This window comes from Bombina bombina, chromosome 7, assembly GCF_027579735.1.
Source record: "Bombina bombina isolate aBomBom1 chromosome 7, aBomBom1.pri, whole genome shotgun sequence".
NCBI lineage: Eukaryota > Metazoa > Chordata > Amphibia > Anura > Bombinatoridae > Bombina > Bombina bombina.
Genome location: NC_069505.1, coordinates 128,364,506 through 128,384,166, shown reverse-complemented (window position 1 = coordinate 128,384,166; position 19,661 = coordinate 128,364,506). Strand labels below are relative to the sequence as shown.

Genomic DNA, 19,661 nt, shown 5'->3' with positions numbered 1-19,661 from the left:
AGACTGCCCCGACAGGTACTGTGGTCCTCAGAATGTGAAATCGCCTTTCAGAGCCTCAAGTCTGCCTTGATCTCTGCCCCAGTCCTAACCCCACCAAAAGTTTTTGTGTCCACACAGATGCCTCCATGTTTGGATTGGGAGCAGTACTAAGCCAGCTAGATGAAGAAGGACAAGACCACCCCATAGCCTACATCAGTAGGAAGCTGCTGCCCAGGGAGGTAGGCTATGCGGCGGTGGAGAAGGAATGCCTGGCACTGGTATGGGCCCTCAAGAAATTACAACCGTACCTCTATGGAAGACCCTTCACTGTTCTCACTGATGACAACCCCCTGGTGTGGCTTAATTGAGTGTCGGGAGATAATGGACGTCTACTAAGATGGAGTTTAGCCCTGCAGCCCTTTAACTTTAACGTTCAGTATAGGCCGGGAAAGAGCAATGGGAATGCTGATGGACTTTCCCGGCAGACTGAAATAGACTGCTCCTCGGACATCCCCCAGTAGACCCGTGGGGATCTAGCCAGGTCTGCCGACCTGGAAGGGGGGAGTTGTCACGGATACTGGGCTGCAAGGGTTAAATCCATACCCCCTACAACCTCACCCCTGTTTTTTCTCAGTGGAAGCTTTGGTTTGCTTGTTTATGAAGAGCTGGGGTATGACCAGGAAAACCCTCCTAGGCTGGCCGGGCTCCTGGAACTCCCGGTCGGCCGTCCCACCACGGACACCCACCTAACCCCTCTCAGACTGTCCAGGCTCCTGGAACTCCCGGGCGGCCACAGGACAGCAGGAAACCCACTAACTTTACCCCTGGTCGCTCCAGCAACCATGTGCCCCAGAGCTCCGCTCTTTTGGGGATTAGTAGCCCCTAGGGAGGACAAGAGGTGGGGGAATTACTGGAGGGGAGCTCCTTTGGGAACCGGGGGTTTTGGACACCCCTCCCCAGTAACGAATCATGCTGATTTTTGGACTGTGAAATCTGAGGACTAAGAGCTTTAAAATGACACCCTGGAAGTGTACTCCACCGGGATCACCCCGAAACCGCAACCACTAGGTATTGAGATTATGTGGGACTGTGGCTCCTATGGAGGCGCCGGTCAGTCTGGAGGGGCAGGAATGTCCAGGGTCTTATCAAGATGAGCTGTCTGTATAAAAGGAGTGTGTGTTTTCAATAAAATCAGTTCCTGTTTAACCTGAATGCTAGTGTGTCTAGTTATTTGGGTTGGCTCCAGCTAAAATCACTTTCCTGGGCTACATAGCAGCCTGTTGCAGGCAAAGGAAGGACCCTCTGGCAGAGCTACTCAGTCGGGGTAGCTGGAGTCTGCCACAGGGTGGGACCCTGAGTACTGGTGCTGTCGGGCATCAGGGGTGGCTACAGGCTGTGGTCACTTGCCAGCTACATAGCTGCAGTCGGCAGGAAGGAAGCAGGACCCGTTTGGCAGAGCTACCCAGTCGGGGTAGCCGGGGTATCCGTCACAAGCATTACCGATGCCATCTTGTTTTTAGTTGCCATTTTGTCTTAGGCATCCATCTTGTCTAAAGAAACATTTTATTATAGCAGTTATTATGTAGTGACAAATATGCTGATGTTAGTAAGAATTGTATAAGTTTTATTGGCCTTGTGAATGTTCCTGGCAATGCGCCTGGAAGTCCGTTATCTAGGTAAGATGGCCAAACGGCCTTGCTTTGGGCTGAGCTATGCGCACAGATGTATTTTTGTTATTGTTATAAGAAATACTCCTTCATACGCCTCTTTCACTCAATTATTGCAATAAGCTTCTTTTGTTCATGAAATATGGTATGATATGATGTAGTTATGAATACGTCACTTGTTAACCCTATATGCTGTAACTGTCGTTTATAAGACGTGTTTTTCATATTTCAATAAACAGAATAGTTTTTAGACTCATTGCTGTGTGGTCTGATTTCTGTTCTCTGGGATATCCTGATTATCAAATACATTCATTTTCATCTGATACGGTGTGTTCCAGGCCAAGCCCTGACTGACACTCTCCCCTTCTGAAAACAACTCCTAACAATTCATCACTTCTGCCTCGTGGTTATACTAGTCGACGTGTCTCCAAACAGGTGTCGTAGTAGATGTTTAAAGTTTCGTTAGATAAGGCTTTTAAAAGGTTGTTTCCCCCTTACATGAGTGCAAAACCAGAACTGAGTTAGAAAATATAAATTATACGCTCCATTAAGCTTAATGTTTGTTGATTTTGCCGGAGCTCATGAGTTGCATGTCTTGTCTCTTCTGTTGTTAGCTCCGCCCCCTGTATTTTTCATTTTTATCCCTATATCTACTAGTGCACCAAATGTGGAGCAATAATATTGTGTGATTTAGAAAGGGTATACAATTTTAATAGAGTTTCTAATTACTTTTATAATGTAATATACTTCATTCTCATGCAGCATCGAACATAAGCTTTCTGTGTTTTAAAACTCCCATTGATTTCTATGGCATCCGTGGCCTCAAAGGTGGTGGATTAAAAACTAGGTACGCTGCGTCAGAATAGATGCGAGCGTACCTGTTAAATGTTTGATAAATTTGGAAAAGGGTCAAATAGAGTCCAATCTGAGTTTGAAACATCTGTAATGACGCAAGCATCGATCTGCGTCGGATTGAGATCGCGGGAGAGTATATCATCACACATTTCAACATTTGACGATCTTGATGCTTTGTTAACTACGGCGGATCAATCTCGCAACAAATACGACGCGGGATTCAATGGTGTTTTCAGTTGACGCTTTGATAAATATGCCCCAATGTATATTTTTCTTTACATAAATAAAACAATTTAAATTATCATTATTAAGGTAATCATTAGTTTTCTCCTTCCAATAAAGGGCGAAAAGTTGATTAAATAGGAATGATTAACCAATTAAACGGGATATAGTTCACCTCCCAATAATTTAATTAATTTCAATGATCTAGCTATGCATTTCTAAAAATACAGGTATACCTCACTTTACAGCACTTCGCTAATACAGCGCTTTGTGGAGCTGAAGTTCAACCTCCAAGGAATTTGAAACAGTGCTGTAATCATCGAGAGTTTGCGAGAAAAGTGACAGGCACCATTTTGTTATGCGCAGTTCATTCTGTATACAGCATTACAGTGCAATCTGTGTCTCAGTGCTATAGTCTGGCAAATTTTACTACAGTAATTGTCACTATTTTACAGTTAACAGTTTTTATTGAATACTAATTAAATACTGTGCTGTGCTAGTGTTAAACTAAACGTAGCACTATTGCACCCCTAATATATGTTAGTTTAAACATGTTTTCAAGCTTTTAAACACACTAGCAAGTGAAAAGAAAGCTAAAACTGCCTTGTTTTACTTTAAGGCGGTTTTCACTTTACAGCTGTATGAGCGGGGTATACCTGTATATAACAAATTAGTAATGGTCTGATATAACCAGAAACATAATGTGAATAGTTATTATTGTAAAAATGAAAATGATGATTTAAAATCAGTCTTACTGAATAGTGATTTCAATAGTTATTTAAATCAAGATTTAAAGCAAATCCACCCTGAATATATATATATATATATATATATATATATATATAGTACTGTGCAAAAGTCTTAGGCCACCATTAGATTTGTTGTTTTACCAAAGTTTTGATGATCATCCACATTTATTTTTCGGTCTCTTTATTAAGATACAAACAGAAAATATAGGAAATATGTACACAAAATATAAAAAACATGTTTAGAAAAAAATGGCTTCTTCAGGCAAAAGTCAGTATTTAGTGTGACCTCCCTTGGCACTAAGCACATTTTGAACTCTTTTGGGGAGACTGTCCTGATGTTTTCTGAAGTAATCCTCTGGTATATTATACCAGGCTTCTTTCAGCACTTCCCAGAGTTCTTTAGATTTAGGCTGTCTTATTTATTTCTCTGTCTGTACTTTTTAGCATTCTCTGTCTAGATGATCCAATACTGCCTCTATAATATTCAGGTTTGGACTCTGTGGAGGCCAGTGCATGACTGTCAGTATTTTATCAGCTGCTTTTCTCTCCAAATGCATTAACAGGGTGCTTTGAAATGTTATCATGCTGAAAAATAAAACCATTACCAATCAGGTGCTTTCCAGAATGAATGGCATGATGAATTAAAACCTGTCTGTACTTTTCAGCATTCATGATCCCATCAATTCGGACAATATCACCAACACCACTGGCAGAAATGCAGCCCCAAACCAGGACAGACCCTCCACCATGTTTCACTGAAGGCCGCAAGCACTCATTCTTCCATCTCTCGCCAACTCTTTTATCATATATTGTCGAAGATTAGACCCAAAAATTTCAAACTTGGATTTGTCACTCAATAATACTCTTTTTCACTGATCTGCATTCCGATGTTTGTTAGCTTTAGCATTTAGTATATCTGAGCCTTTTCACTCTGCTCCCCTTCTAAAAAAGTGGTTTCTTGGCTGCTACCCTTCCACAAAGACCATTCCTGAGCTTGTTCAAACTGTAGAAGGGTCAAAGTGGCATCCAGATGAAGCTGCCAGGTGCTGAGCCAGGTCCTTGCTGGACTTCTTCCGGTCTCCCAAAGAAGAAACTCTGAGAAACTTCTCATCAGATATGGATTTTTTTTTTTTGTCCTTCCAGTTCTTTTTTTGTCCTTGACCTCCCCTGATTCTTTAAATGTATTTATAACAGCTTTAATACTACATCTTGAGTATCCATTTTATTTGCTGATTTCCCTTTGAGAGTGGTCTTGCTGATGCAAAAGTATGATTTTATGTCTGTCGAATTCTGGGATCTTTGGCATTTTGAATAGAATTATGTGATTGAAAGTTGGTCTTATTAGCAATGAATTAAACTCATACCACATGTGTATGTAATGCTCAAGCATGTCTTGCACAAACCATTTAGGTTTACGAGAGCCAGGTTCCTGCTATTGCTCAAGTGTAAGGGGAGGTCACACTAAATACTTGACACTTTAACTTATAAGAGCTGTTTTTCTGATTTTTGGTTTTTACTACTGCATACAAATATCCAGTATTTTCCTGTTGTAGTCTAATAAAGAGACTGAGAATGAATTATATACAGTTGTTATACCATTGCTAAAACAACAAATGTAATGGTGGCCTAAGTCTTTTGCACAACCCCAATTTCGAAAAAGTTGGGACAGTATGGAAAATGCAAAAAAAACAAATAAAGAGAGTCATTTGAAAATTCAATTCACCTCATACTATATTGAAAACACATAATTAATACATTATTTGATGTTTTACTTAGTGAATTTAATGTATTTTTGAAAATATACACTCATTTCAAATCTGATGACTGCAACATGTTCCAAAAAGTTGGGACGGGGCAATTTAGGACTAATAGCAATGTGAGAAGTTGAAATAAGTTGATGTGAAACAGGTGAGGCAATCGTGTAATCATAGTATATAAGGAGCCTCCAAAAAAGGCCTAGTCCTTCAAGAGCAAGGATGGGTCAAGGCTCACCAATCTGCCAACAGATGCATCAGTAAATAATCCAACAATTTAAGAACAACATTTCCCAAAGACAAATTGGTAGAATTTTGGGCATTTCGCCTTCTACAGTGCACAATATAATTAAAAGATTCAAGGAATCCGGTCAAATCTCAATGCATAAAGGGCAAGGCCAAAAACCACTTCTTATGGAGCGTGATCTCCGATCCTTCAGACATCACTGTCTCAAAAACCATCATGAGTCTGTAATGGATATCCTGACATGGGCTTGGGAATACTTTGGTAAACCTTTGTCAGTCAACACCATTCACCACTGCATCCACAGATGAAAGTTAAGGCTTTACTATGCAAAGCAGAAGCCATACATCAACACTGTCCAGAAGGGCCGCCGACTTCTCTGAGGTCGGTATCATCTGAGATGGACAGTAGCACAGTGGAATCGTATTTTGAGGTCCGACGAGCCAAAATTTCAAATAGTTTTTGGAAAAAACAGACATCGTGTACTCCGGGCCAAAGAGGAAAAGGACCCTCCAAGCTCTTATCAGTGACAGGTACAAAAGCCAGCGTCTGTCATGGTAACTTGCACATCTGTGAGGGCACCATTAATGCAGAAAGATATGAATACATTTTGGAGCAACATATGCTGCCATCCAGTTGTCTTTTCCATGGACGTCCCTGCATTTCCAGAAAGACAATGCCAAACCACATTCTGCCCGGATTACAAGCACATGGTTGTGTAATCAGGGAGTGTGGGTGCTAGCATGTCCTGTGTGCAGTACTGACCGATCTCCGATAGAGAATGTGTGACACATTATGAAGCGCAAAATAAGGCAACGAAGGCCCCGTACAGTTGTGCAGCTGATGACATGCATAATGGATGAATGAGGGAAAATGTAGCTTGCTAAAATTAACCAACTGATGTCTTCAGTGCCCAATTATAATAAGTGTTATTAAAAGAAAAGGTGATGTTACACAGTAGTAAACAGTCGACTGTCCCAACTTTTTTGGAGTGTGTTGCAGTCATCACATTTGAAATTATTGTACATTTTCAAAAATACATTAAATTCACAAAGTAAAACATACATATTTAGACATGTATATGTATCTCAATGTTAAAGCTCTTAGTCTGCCTTTTTTTCCCCCTAACATCTGAGACCTCATATTTTTGAGCCCTGATAACTTTTTTGTATAATATTTTTTAAAATAATTTTTATTAAACGGTGTTATTATGAATGTAACTTTACTTTGTAATGTATTTTTGATGTGTTTTATTACACTTTTTTGTTTTGCGAAACAGTTAACTAGAGCTCTGAGGACAGGGTAATCATTCTAATGTAAATTCGCAATTGTTTTCAAGCAATCGATTTTACTTTCACACCCGCAATAAACCCCTATTCGCTTACGCTTAAATGTTAATGTGCCACTCATAAATCTGGCCCTATGTGTGTGGTGTGCAGCTGCAATTATCGGTCTTCTAATTACCATAAAGCAATGGCAAAGACATGCATGTCTGCTATTTCTGAACAAAGTGGATCCCATAGAAGCTTTTACAACCATTTTTGTCATGATTGCTCAAGCAGTATGTAAATAATAGCATCCTTGGGTATATATAGGAGCACCAGGAGCAAGTAAGATTGAGCTTGAAAAAGGAGGTTCCTCAGAAACGCGTTGCTCAACAGACCTAAAGTTTGTCTCTAAAAGGCACCTGCAGCAGAAATAAGTGGGGAATGGCTTTGTATGAACTAACTGGAAATTGTCTGACTGTCAAGAGTGCTGATCACATAAGGAGCATAATACTATGAACCACGGTGTAAGTAGTAAAATACACATCATATCTGATACATTGTTGCCGTCTGTAACAGGATACTTTCCTCTGTGTTTCCAGGATCACTGCATTTTGTATTTCTTCACGCAAAAAACGCTATTTGGGACTCTATTGACTTGATATGATTTGGATTTTATTATCTGTATGTTGTGAGTGTGTATATTGTTTGTGCACTACATGGTTTATGTAATATTAGGAATATGTATCCTTGGATATGGTAACTTATTTTACTTTTCTGGAATTATAGTACAAATTGGAAGTAATATTAAACGTCTTTACATTTTATTTTTCATTTATTAGCTTGTGTTTATAATTTCTCAACAAATTTGTATATATTTTCTAATTGTTTTCAAGTTATTGTTTACATTTTTTGTTATATTCAAAATTTCTCCTAATGCTATTGTTTTTTTGTGTGTGCTCATTTATATGTTTACTGTAATTTATTGAATTTGTTTTATTTTCCTTGTTCACAATTTACGTCTTGTGTGTTACCTTTTACTCTTCATAATAATTCTCCATTTACCTAGTTAAATCCTGATGCCTTGTGCTCATTGGTAACCTCCCATTCATTACCTCTCTCTACTCATTTCTTTGCCTCTCTGGTCACTTCTTTTTACTTTACTTTTCCTCACTTTACATCCGGGTTTTTTCCCTAGGCAATGGAAGCCGTATCACACCCCGTTCCTTAGGCAAAGTGAAATAAATTCGCTGCACCGACAAGTCAAATAGTCCACTCTTTCTTTCGTCTTTTCCCCCTTTCCACCTCCTCGAATACCCTCCTTCTTCACACAAAACTATAGGTTCTCCATATAGCGGAATTCGTTGAACCCATTCCCGAGTTGACTTATTTACCTTTTCCAGTACACTCGATATTTACTCATCACACCCCCTCTCTTTCTCTCCCTCCGCTAGCCGGGCCGCTCGGGCCCTTTTACTTTTCTACGTCACAGGGACTTGTGAGTGCGCGCCCTCGACACCCCTCCCTGCTTAGTTTACAGGACCCCGCGAGTACGCGCATGAGTGAGAAGGGGGTGCGCGGCGGAGGGATTCGGCTTCGGGTGCACTGAGGCTCGGGGAGGGAGAGAGTTTTTCTTCTTTTGCCATCACTTTATCTTTAATTATTTATTTGCCCCCACCCCCTTCACTCTATCGTGGGTAGTTGTTTAAGACCCTCACTTTTTCCCTTTACTCCTAACCCTTCCCCTTTCTATCGTTTTTGAGCTCCCCGTTGATTTGTGTTTCTCTTGGTAGTGTAGGGGGGTTGCCCCCCAGCTGATTTCCCCCTAGCCTGGTGGCAGGGCAGGGGGCATAGAGAGAAGATGTGGCGGTGACAGTCTCTACCACCTCCCCTGAGACAAGAGGAGGAAGAAAGGAAGAAGAAAGGAGGAGGAGCGGCCCTGCAGCAGGTGTGGGGAGAACGGGCCGGGAGCTGTGGGGTGAGGGCCGGCAGGGTGGGGGGGTAGAAGTTGGAGAGAGAGAGGGAAGTGAGGCTGAGCAGGCCTGGGAGCCAGAGAGAAGGGGGGTGAAGGTATCTCTGTGTGTGACAAAGTGACACTGTGAGAGGCTGATAGTGTGTGACGCTGAGAGTAGCATAATAAGAGAACGGCAGTATGAGACACTAAGTTTGAGTGACAGGGTTAGATAGACTGAAAGAATGCGAGACTGGCAGCGAGATATAAAGCGTTAATGTTACAGAACTGAGAGCAAAGAGCTGTTAGGGTAAGTGTGACGGGGGCACTGGAAATTTGAATGACCGAGATTGCAATGATTTATCAGTCACTTAGTTTGTTACTTCTGCAGAGACTGGTAATATGTTATCAGAGGCAGATAGTGGGATAAATCCTGACCAGAACGTGAGACTTGTACACAAGTTTGGTGCTGATGGGACAGCAGCTGGGTAGGTGACACTGTTTTAGATTCAAATAAATATCCTTGGAGACAACAAATCACTCGTTGTGATTTACTAAATCATTAAATGTCTCCAAACCACATTAAACCAGTTCCAAGAAATAACACTGTGAAGAAACTTAAATAAGATGATGTTGTATGAGTGAGGCTGGTGGAGACTTATTAAGTGACACAGGGGACCTTGATAGTGTAGGAGTGTCATTGTTGCATAGTGTAAGATCAACTCGGCAACAATGGTACTGAGGACAGCAGGTTGAATTAATAAGATATAGTAGATTGTTAAAGGTAAGTGCTGAACAATTGACATACAGACTGAAAATATGACAGTCCAGATTTATTCTAAGATATAGGTAGTGGAATGTTTAGAATCAGCGTCTTTGTGAGAGTGTGACAGAGACACAAGTGTTGTAGTGCTGAAAGGACAGCAGCAGAAGAATAAAGTAAGTGACAGTGTGTAAGGGAGACACAGTAATAATTTTAACAGAATATCTGCTATGTGACAAAACCAAAGTGATTTAGTTGGAGATGTACAGAATTGGTGAAACTGAAAGGAAGAGCAGTGCTGAGATGAGTCCTAGTATCTGTATGACACAGTGAGTGTAGACATCAAAATATAGCAGTACTGAGCAAAAAGTGGCAGTGTGTAAGAATGTGAGCTTTTGTGTCTTGATGAGAACATAACTTTAGATAGTGTGTGACATTGAGTGTTGTGACTTAGAAATATGCAAATACTTTGAATTTTGTTTGACCCTGACATTTTATTTTAGCCCAGATGCATATTGTTTGTTTGTATGTATATGACACTTGATGAGTCACATAGTGTTGCACTGAGTGATGCAGAGTTGTGGGAATGAATGTCCTGTTTTTAAAGGTAATCAAAGGTCATAAACCTAGGCCTTGGCATATCTTGGGAGCCGTGTTGCCATTGCTCCTACAATTTCACTTTTTACTTCTGTTTTATATAATCCTACAAATTTCTATAGATAAAACATTGTGCCTGGCTTTTAACTGTGTATATGGCTCCTATGTTTGACATTATTTTGTCCAACCTGAACCAGACTGTGAGGAGAGTAATATTGTTTTTGTGTGTAAAATGTTGAACACATAGGAAACAAAATGCTTGTGATTAACAAGAAACTTTTCGTACTTTTTGCCATATATTTGTTATATATGCTTATATACAATACACAAAGGTCAACATTCCAGTCCATAATATTTTGACTTTAATGTCCCTAACATGACTTTTTGTTGAATTTTTAAATTCAAAGTCAATTGAAATCATTAGAAAACCCAGTGAAAACCATTAACATTTGAAATGCTACTAAGGAGTCATAACACCTTCCATGAAAATAACGTATTTGAAGCTATCAGAAAACACTTTTTTTTTCTATCAGCTTTCTCTAGCAATAGCCTCGACCTCTTGATAAAGATTTTGGCTTCTTAAAGGGACAGTCTACCCCAGAATTTTTATTGTTTAAAAATATTGATAATCCCTTTTATTACCCATTCCCCAGTTTTGCAGAACCAACACAGTTATATTGATACACTTTTAATCCCTGTGCTTATCTTGTATTTTAACTTCTGCAGACTTTCCCCTTATCTCAGTTCTTTTCACAGACTTGCATTTTAGCCAATCAGAGCTAACTCCTAGGTAACTCCACAGGAGTGAGCACAATGTTATCTATATGACACACATGAACTAGTGCTGTCTAGCTGTAAAAACCTGTCAAAATGCACCAAAATAAGAGGTGGCCTTTAGGGGCTTTGAAACAAAGCAAATGTGATAGCCCTTTCTGAATCATGAAAGTTTAATTTTGACTAGACTTTCCCTTAAACTATATATCTTGGCTGTTCACATGCTTTGTTTTCTTTTTTTTTGTCACAAGTTCATTTTATTTGTAAAGGGACATATTGCAATATAATGCTCTAATACCAGTCTATGTATTTAACTCCTAGAAAAGGTTTACACATATTTAATCAGACAGTAAACATCTTGTAATTAGATTTTTCTGCAGTCTTGCAATAAATTAACATGCCAGGTGATCGTGAACATTTTCATATAAATAATATAATACCTTGTTTTTCAGTGGTCAAACTCCACCCACTACTTGCGTTATTTGAATGAGCCAATCAGGACTTGTTACTGACTTAGCAATTGTCATTTTTCAACATACTGCAAAGAAATCCAAGTTTTGCTACCTTATAACCCCTACTGAGACAAATTAAGGGCACATATGGATCTGTGTTATGTTTGTGGGGCCTGCATTTTGCACTTCCAATTCTTAAAATTTGAAAACCCACAATGTCAGTTAAATTGCAGAAAATGACAAAATGGATAATGAAAGTATACTGCAAAGTTATTTTACTATGTATAAATATTTTAATATTACATTATCACAGGGCTCGACAAATTTGCTCAAAATCTACGATAAATTTAGGAGCCTTTAATTTAGGCATCTTCTTCTAATTGTTATGGTTCCCAATTGGGAATTATCATGGATTAAAATGGAGGGCTATAATATGAAACACCATTATGTGAAAAGTGTTTGTAATATAGGTAGATGTTTAATTATATGAGAAGCAATGTCAATACGAAATCAAAGTGTTTGTGTTAGACAACATTGAGAGTTTTGAGATGAGACGAAGTGTGTGTAGCTTTGTGGTAAGGTGCTGTGAGATTACGAGTGTTGATAATGTTGTTTTTTTGTTTTTTCTTCTAAATTTATCTAAGCATCTGGCACTTGAATGTGCCAATATGGTTTGATAATTGTTCAGCAAAGCCGATAGTGAGCAATGTGTAGTTCTCAAATGCTTTTCTTGTGACCCATTTCTATGCTCTAAGAAGCATAAGATCGCCCCATTTTAGTAGAAATGTTACCCCCCCTCTACTTTATACACTCTACACACTGGCTTTTACCCTTAAAGGGACAGGAACCCCCCCCCCCGAAATTTTTTTTTCTTCATGATTCCAATAGAACACACAATTTCAAACAACTTTACAATTTACTTCTATTATCAAATTTGCTTCATTCTGTTATCCATTGCGGAATGACCAGCATTGCACTGCTGGCAGCTAGCTAAACGCAGTTAGCCAATCACAAGAAACAAATGTGTGCAGGCACCAATCAGCAGCTAGTGAATTTAAAAGTGTCTTAAAATTACTTGCTCTATCTGAATCATGCAAGTTTAATTTTGATATCCCTTTAACTCTTCACCCCTTTAATCAACTCACTTCACTCTGTATGTGTGTATATAATTTTTTTTTTTTTTATGTGATTAAATGGCCTTAAATATTAAGGACCTGGTGTTATTTTGCAGGTACATGGGGTAGGACCAATTGCCATAATGCCCCTTGTCAAATGCATATTCCATTAGTTGAAAACTGCATAGTAGGTCAATATGGTTTGGATACTTATTATCACAAGTTTTTTTTTTTATGTGTTTTTTTTTTGCAACCAGTGTTTAAGCCTTATCTCGATTCCCCCAAAAAATGTTAGTGTCTACTGCAAAAAAACCCCAAACATTATAAATTGCTTAAAGCCGGGAAAAAGTAAAAAGAAGAAAATAAAACAAAAAATAAATTGCTACCCACCTGGCTGTAATGGGCATTAAAGTTAATGTAAATTTGAATGAATGAGTGCTGGTTTTTTAAAAAATACTATTAAAAACAGGGGCACTTTCATTCATTAAAATTTACATTGAAGCGTTTTTTTTTTTTTTTTTTTAAATACTTGCTCTTTTCTTTAGGAAACCCAGACCGGAGATCCTCTGCCCGCAGTTCCTCTATACTTAGCATATCGATGACGGATCCGGTCTTCCTCCAATCGTTGCATGGCCTCACGAGCTGGACGCCTTGGGGTGCTCGCAATTATTGGAGGAAGCCGGTTTCCTCATTGCGGTGCTAAGTACAGAGGAGCTGCGGATGGAGGATCCCACCGGTCTGGTTTTCCTAAAGAAAAAGTTTTTTTTTTTTAAAAAAATGCTTCATTATAAATTTTAATGAATGCAATTGAATGCCCCTGTTTTTTAAAGGGCCAGTAAACCTAAAAAAAATGTTATATAATTCTGTACATAGTGCACAATTATATAACATATTAGCAGCAGCTTTATACAACCTAATATTCCCTGTGAATTTTTATTAAAAAAAGACTGTTTTTCAGACCCGCTCTCTGTGCTCTTCTGAGCGGGTCTGTTTTTATCCCAGAGCGCATCTGGCCAGCTGTATAGTCAGTCCGGCCCGACCGTGCTATTACACTCAGTGCAGCTCGCTCCTGCTCTGTCTGACAGCGGGAGCGAGCTGCACTGAGTATAATGGCGTGGTCAGGCCGGGCTGTGACTAGACAGCTGGCCAGATGCGCTCTGTGATAAAAACAGACCCGCTCAGAAGAGCACAGAGAGCGGGTCTGAAAAACAGTCTTTTTTTTTTTTTTTTTTTTTTTTTTTTTAAATAAAAATTCACAGGGAATATTAGGTTGTATAAAGCTGCTGCTAATATAATGTCATATAATTGTACACTATGTGCAGAATTATTTAGGTTTACTGGCCCTTTAATAGTATTTTTAAAAACCGGGCACTTATTCATTCAAATTTACATTCACTTTAAGGAATCTATGTCTGCAAAATAATTATTTTGCAAATAAATATTATTTAGTAAGTTTCTGCCAAGCAACACATATTATTTTTTTTTGTCTGAGCATTGTAGCATACTTGTGTGAGCTAGTAACTGAGAAAAGATGGTACTGTATGCCAGGCTGCTGCTGAGCGGGACTTTCTGTTATGTTAGCATGTTTCTTAAACTGAGGCTTGCTGTTTTGCTGTGTGGTGGTGTTTTTTTGTTGTCGTTTCCTTTAACATTATGAAAGTGTTTGAACTCCTTGTTGTGTATTGGGCTTTTTTTTTTTTAAATACTATTACATTGCTTGATTTTGTTTTTTAAATGTTTTCCTTTTATTTAGGAACTTGTATGCTGGATGATATAGTTTCTTTCTGTTGAACATAATCACATCAGATGTCTCACATCAAATTTGATTTGTGGCCCAGAAACATTGTGCTGTTTTCCAGTTTTGGCTAAAATAAATAGGTTGATGTGTACTCTTTCAAAATAATACCACCTCTTCAACTGCAAGTATTTTCCACATTTAATATATTAGATGCCTGTGCTGCAGATCATGCATAGTTGCTAACTGTATAGTCCTTATTAAGTCTCCTTATCTTTGTCTTTACAAGACATCAGCATCTATAACAATACTATTAGAAATTCAGATATTAATAGTGTCCATTATTGGGAACCTATTAACCAGACCACCAGCACCAACCCACAACTAATCAGTTATTTAACTGAAATAAGTATCTGCTGACATTTTAGTTTTAATTATACCCATTTTTTTTTAAATACGTTCTAATAAAGATATATTTTTAACTTATGTGATCTTCCGTTCTCTAGTATAAATTTATTGCTGAGTTCTCATGAGTGCTTTGTTAGTATCCTTTTTGTTCAATATTCTTTATTGAATATAAGTTTGACATCAGCAAAGCCATGGCCCTCAAAAGCATAGAACTGAGCTATCTTTGTTCCCCCATCATTTTTCTATGGATGTACCACAGTCTCACTTTTAAAGGGCTATTTTGTGCATCCCATAGCCACTTCCATTGCAGATTCAGCTGACTGCTACTATTTTAATTACTATTTAAATGTGATATGTAAAATCATGTGGCACACTTCTAGATTTTTGACACATTTGGAGAGCACTAAACAAGTATGCTTCAAGTTAAACTTTTTTGTAAATAAACTATTTAGAAGAAGCTAATTATAAACAGGTTTCGCAAGTTCTAATGATAAATAATAAAAAAAAAAAGTAAACTTTTTTTTAAACAAAATAATAACATACAAACAATTCTACAAATAATATTCAAAAGTGTAATTTATCTTGAATTTAACATCCTTGTATGGCAGGCTTAATGAGTATGGGGATAATCGGCAACTAGAAAATTGGCCCTGGTGCTGAGGAAAGTACCATGACCAAACTATAGTTTGTAGATGCCAGACTAACAGCTGCAACTCTCCACCCAGCTGATGCTTGCACTGGCAGCAGCTTGGCCCAGTGCTGTCTTCCTTTTTTGCTGTCTGTCAGCAGAAGCATCAGCAACACAGAAATCTTTCAGGACACGGCCATACCTTCAGAAGGATGTGCTCTGCTGGCATGTTAAGCATTAAAGGCAACTGTCTTCATTGCTGACAGGAATACTCCAGTATTAGTGAAACATAATCTCAAAGCTAAATGAAAGCCAAAATTAAACTTTCACATTTTAGATAGAGCATGCCATTTTAACTGACTTTTCAGTTTATTTCTATTGGTACCTTTGTTGAAAACCATACCTTGGTAGGCTTTATAAGCAGGGCATTGGCTCCCCAGATGTGTTTAGCTAGGTCCCAGTAGCGCATTGCTGTTCTTGAGCTGAGTTTAACTATGTGTTTAACCCATTTTGAAGTGGCGATAACGCACAAGATCTTTGCACTTTTATATCTCTTTAAGTAATGTTTGAGTAAAACAGTGCATTGTTGTCGAGGTTAAATGTAAGTCAGTTCTGACTCAATCAAGAAAAACAAAACAAAATTCCCTTTCACCTTTTCGTTTTTTGTGTGTCCACTTTAAAGCAGGGTGGAATTGATTTAAATCACTAGTCGTTAAAACTGATTTTAAATTGATTTAAATCATGGTTTTCATTTTTAGAATAACTTTTCAGATTATTTTTTCCAGTTACATCAGACCATTACTAGATATGCATAGATCATTGAGATGAATGAAATTATTCGGAGGTGAACTATATCCCGTTTAATTGGTTAGTTTTATAGGTTATTCATGTTTGATCAGATTTTTAGCTGTGCTTTATTGGAAGGATACACATTACCTTAAAGGGACACTGAACCCAATTTTTTTCTTTTGTGATTCAGATAGAGCATGCAATTTTAACCAACTTTCTAATTTACTCCTATTATCAAATTTTCTTCTTTCTCTTGGTATCTTTATTTGAAATGCAAGAATGTAAGCTTAGATGCCAGCCCATTTTTTTATCAACACACTGTGTTGTTCTTGCTGGTTGGTGGATAAATTCACCCACCAATAAACAAGTGCATTCCATGGTCCTGAACCAAAAAATTGCTTTGATGCCTTTTTCAAATAAAGAAAGCAAGAGAACGAAGAAATTGATAATAGGAGTAAATTTAGAAAGTTGCTTAAATTTGAATGCTCTCTCTGAATCATGAAAGAACAAATTTGGGTTCAGTGACCCTTTAATAACAAATGAAATAGTTTTATTTAACTAAAGAAAAATAACCACTACCTTAATAATAATTTCAAGTTTTATTTAACTAAAACAATAAAATATTTCCTTTTAACGTCTTGCCCCTCCCTCCCCACACTTAGGTCCTTGTGTAGATCTATTCCACTCCAAACAATCTTCTACTCATTGAGCTTCTTAGAACTTAGTTTGGGTTGATTCTGTGTACCTAGATCTGTAGGGGAACGATGGCATTAAAGTGACAAAGTCAAAATTAAACTTTCATGATTTAAAAAGAACATGCAATTTATTTAGTTTTCCAACTTACTTCTCTTATCTAATTTGCTTTGTTTCTTGGTATCCATTGTTGAAAATTATGCAAAGGTAGGCTCAGAAGCAATGCACTACTGTGAGCTTGCTGTTTGTCACTGTCAAATGCAATGCATTCAGCTAGACCCCAGTATAGTATTGCGCTCCTTCTACAAAGGATACCAAAAGAATAGAGCAAATTTGATAATAAAAGTAATACCTGAAAATTGTATGCTACATCTGAAGTCCCAAAGTTTTCATTCATGTTTATGTCCCTTTTAAGGTCTATTTCTCAACTTTAAATGTTTATTCTTTAGAAGGTTTGCTGGGAAGAAGGGGAATTTTATTTCTGCAGACACAAATTTACTATTGCCCAAAATAATCTCACCTAAACCTCTGGGAGAGCATGACATTTTCAACGAATAAATGGAATTAATTTGCCAATTTTTTTTTTTAACATTACAGCCATGAATAAACTGCATCTAGCTATATAAATTAATAATAAATCTATATTTCAGGATGGATAACCTTTAGATTATAATGTATTTTAAATAGAAACTAATCTTTAGATAGATTTTTCCTCAAAAAGCATTTTATTTAAAAAAATATTTAAATAAAAAAAAAAATCTGATTTAAAATTATTTTTTTTTTGTATTTTTTTTTTTTTTTTAAAATCATTGATTTTTATCCACCCTGCTGGTAAACTTTCATCTTTTTATAAACAGGTCCGGAATGTTAGCTATATTTTAAATGGCGTTTAATTCATCATTTGTAATGAAGATATGCTATAACTTTCTGCTCCGGACGGCCACTCTAGCTATATGGTACTCACACAATTTTCTTGCGTGGCTAGAGCACAGATTGAAGATCAGTTCAAACCATTAAATCAATTTGAATTTCAGCGCTGCTTAAAAAAAGTTAGTTAGTGTATCTTCCTTACAGCTGATGGAGTTTAATTCATCTAAAATATTGCTAACATTACGGATCTGTTTATAAAAAGGGGAAAGTTTACCATCACTTTAATGATTCTTTATAATATATGTTTTAGTTTATGAATATTATCAATTTAAATCATGCAATTAATGATGCAGTGTATAGCATTGTTAAAAGTATACTTTCAAAATTGTTACCATATATTGCTCTTGAGCCCAGCCACCTGCTTTTCAACAATCCATTGTTTATTATTATATAATTTTTTTAAAAATATTTTTTGTCGTGTGGGAGCTTCTAAAGTGTACACCTTTTTGTATGTGAAAAATATTTTGTATATGGTATATTTTGCTTCTTAAAAAGTTGAGAAGCACTAGTTGATGGTGCTCATATTTTTTTTTTTTTTTTTTTAATCTCTGATGAAGCGCATTGAGCATGCACAAAACGCATCAGATCAGTATCACCTAACCTTGTACACCACTGTGTGATTCACCACCCAAGCCTGAATAAACCCACTTGGTTGTAACGATCCTGTTGGTCCTCGTTCCTTTGTCTTTTTATATATATTTTTTTTTTATTCAAGTTTATGGATGTCTTGTTGATTTTGGTCTCCCTCGGCATCTCCATAGTTCAGCTTAGAAGCTAATAGCAAATACCTGCCTGTTCTTCTTAGATTAAAATGATTTAATCCATTGTGTTGGGTAAAAGCACATGAGAAGCTCCAAGAAGGAATTTAATTCAAGAGGAAAACCCGATTCCTGCTCTCTGTAAGATTGATGTACCTTAAAGGTTGAATTGCTACTAAAATGTGTGTGTGTATATATGTATGTATATATACAGTGGATATAAAAAGTCTACACACCCCTGTTTCTGTGATGTAAAAAAATGAGACAAAGATAAATGATTTCAGAACTTTTTCCACCTTTAATGTGACCTATAAACTGTACAACTCAATTGAAAAACAAACTGAAATCTTTTAGGTAAAGGGAAATAAAAATAAAAAAAAATAAAAAATAAAGTGGTTGCATAAGTGTCAACACCCTTTTATAACTGGGCATGCAGCTGTGTTCAGAATAAAGCAATCACATTCAAAATCATGTTAAGTACGATCATGTTAAGTACGAGTCAGTACACACCTGTCATCATTTAAAGTGCCTCTGATTAACCCCAAATAAAGTTCAGCTGTTTATAGTAGGTCTTTCCTGACATTTTGTTAGTCGCATCCTACAGCAAAAGCCATGGTCCGCAGAGAGCTTCTAAAGCATCAGAGGGATCTCATTGTTAAAAGGTATTAGTCAGGAGAAGGGTACAAAAGAATTTCCAAGGCATTAGATATACCATGGAACACAGGGAACACAGTGAAGAAAGTCAATATCAAGTAGAGAAAATATGGTGCAACAGTGACATTACCAAGAACTGGATGTCCCTCCAAAATTGATGAAAAGATGAGAAGAAAACTGGTCTGGGAGGCTGCCAAGAGGCCTACAGCAACATTAAAGGAGCTGTAGGAATATCTGGCAAGTACTGGCTGTGTGGTACATGTGACAAAAATCGCCCGTATTCTTCATATGTCTGGGCTATGGGGTAGAGTGGCAAGACGGAAGGCTTTTCTTACAAAAAAAAACAAGTCCGGCTAAATTTAGCAAAAACAAAATTTATGCTTACCTGATAAATTTCTTTCTCTTGTGGTGTATCCAGTCCACGGGTTCATCCATTACTTGTGGGATATTCTCCTTCCCAACAGGAAGCTGCAAGAGGACACCCACAGCAGAGCTGTCTATATAGCTCCTCCCCTAACTGCCACCCCCAGTCATTCGACCGAAGACAAGCAAGAAAAAGGAGAAACTATAGGGTGCAGTGGTGACTTTAGTTTAAAAATAAAAAACACCTGCCTTAAAGTGACAGGGCGGGCCGTGGACTGGATACACCACAAGAGAAATACATTTATCAGGTAAGCAT

The 19,661-nt window shown here is 37.6% G+C and overlaps 1 protein-coding gene across 1 annotated transcript in view; it reads left to right on the top strand.

Moving 5' to 3' along the window:
- The first annotated feature begins 8,322 nt into the window (after window positions 1-8,322).
- PHF21A (PHD finger protein 21A) overlaps window positions 8,323-19,661 on the top strand; it is a 631,407-nt gene continuing 620,068 nt past the window's right edge. The window contains exon 1 of the mRNA XM_053720295.1: window positions 8,323-8,683. The gene's annotated coding sequence lies outside the window, so the exon portion shown is untranslated. The remainder of the gene's footprint in view (window positions 8,684-19,661) is intronic.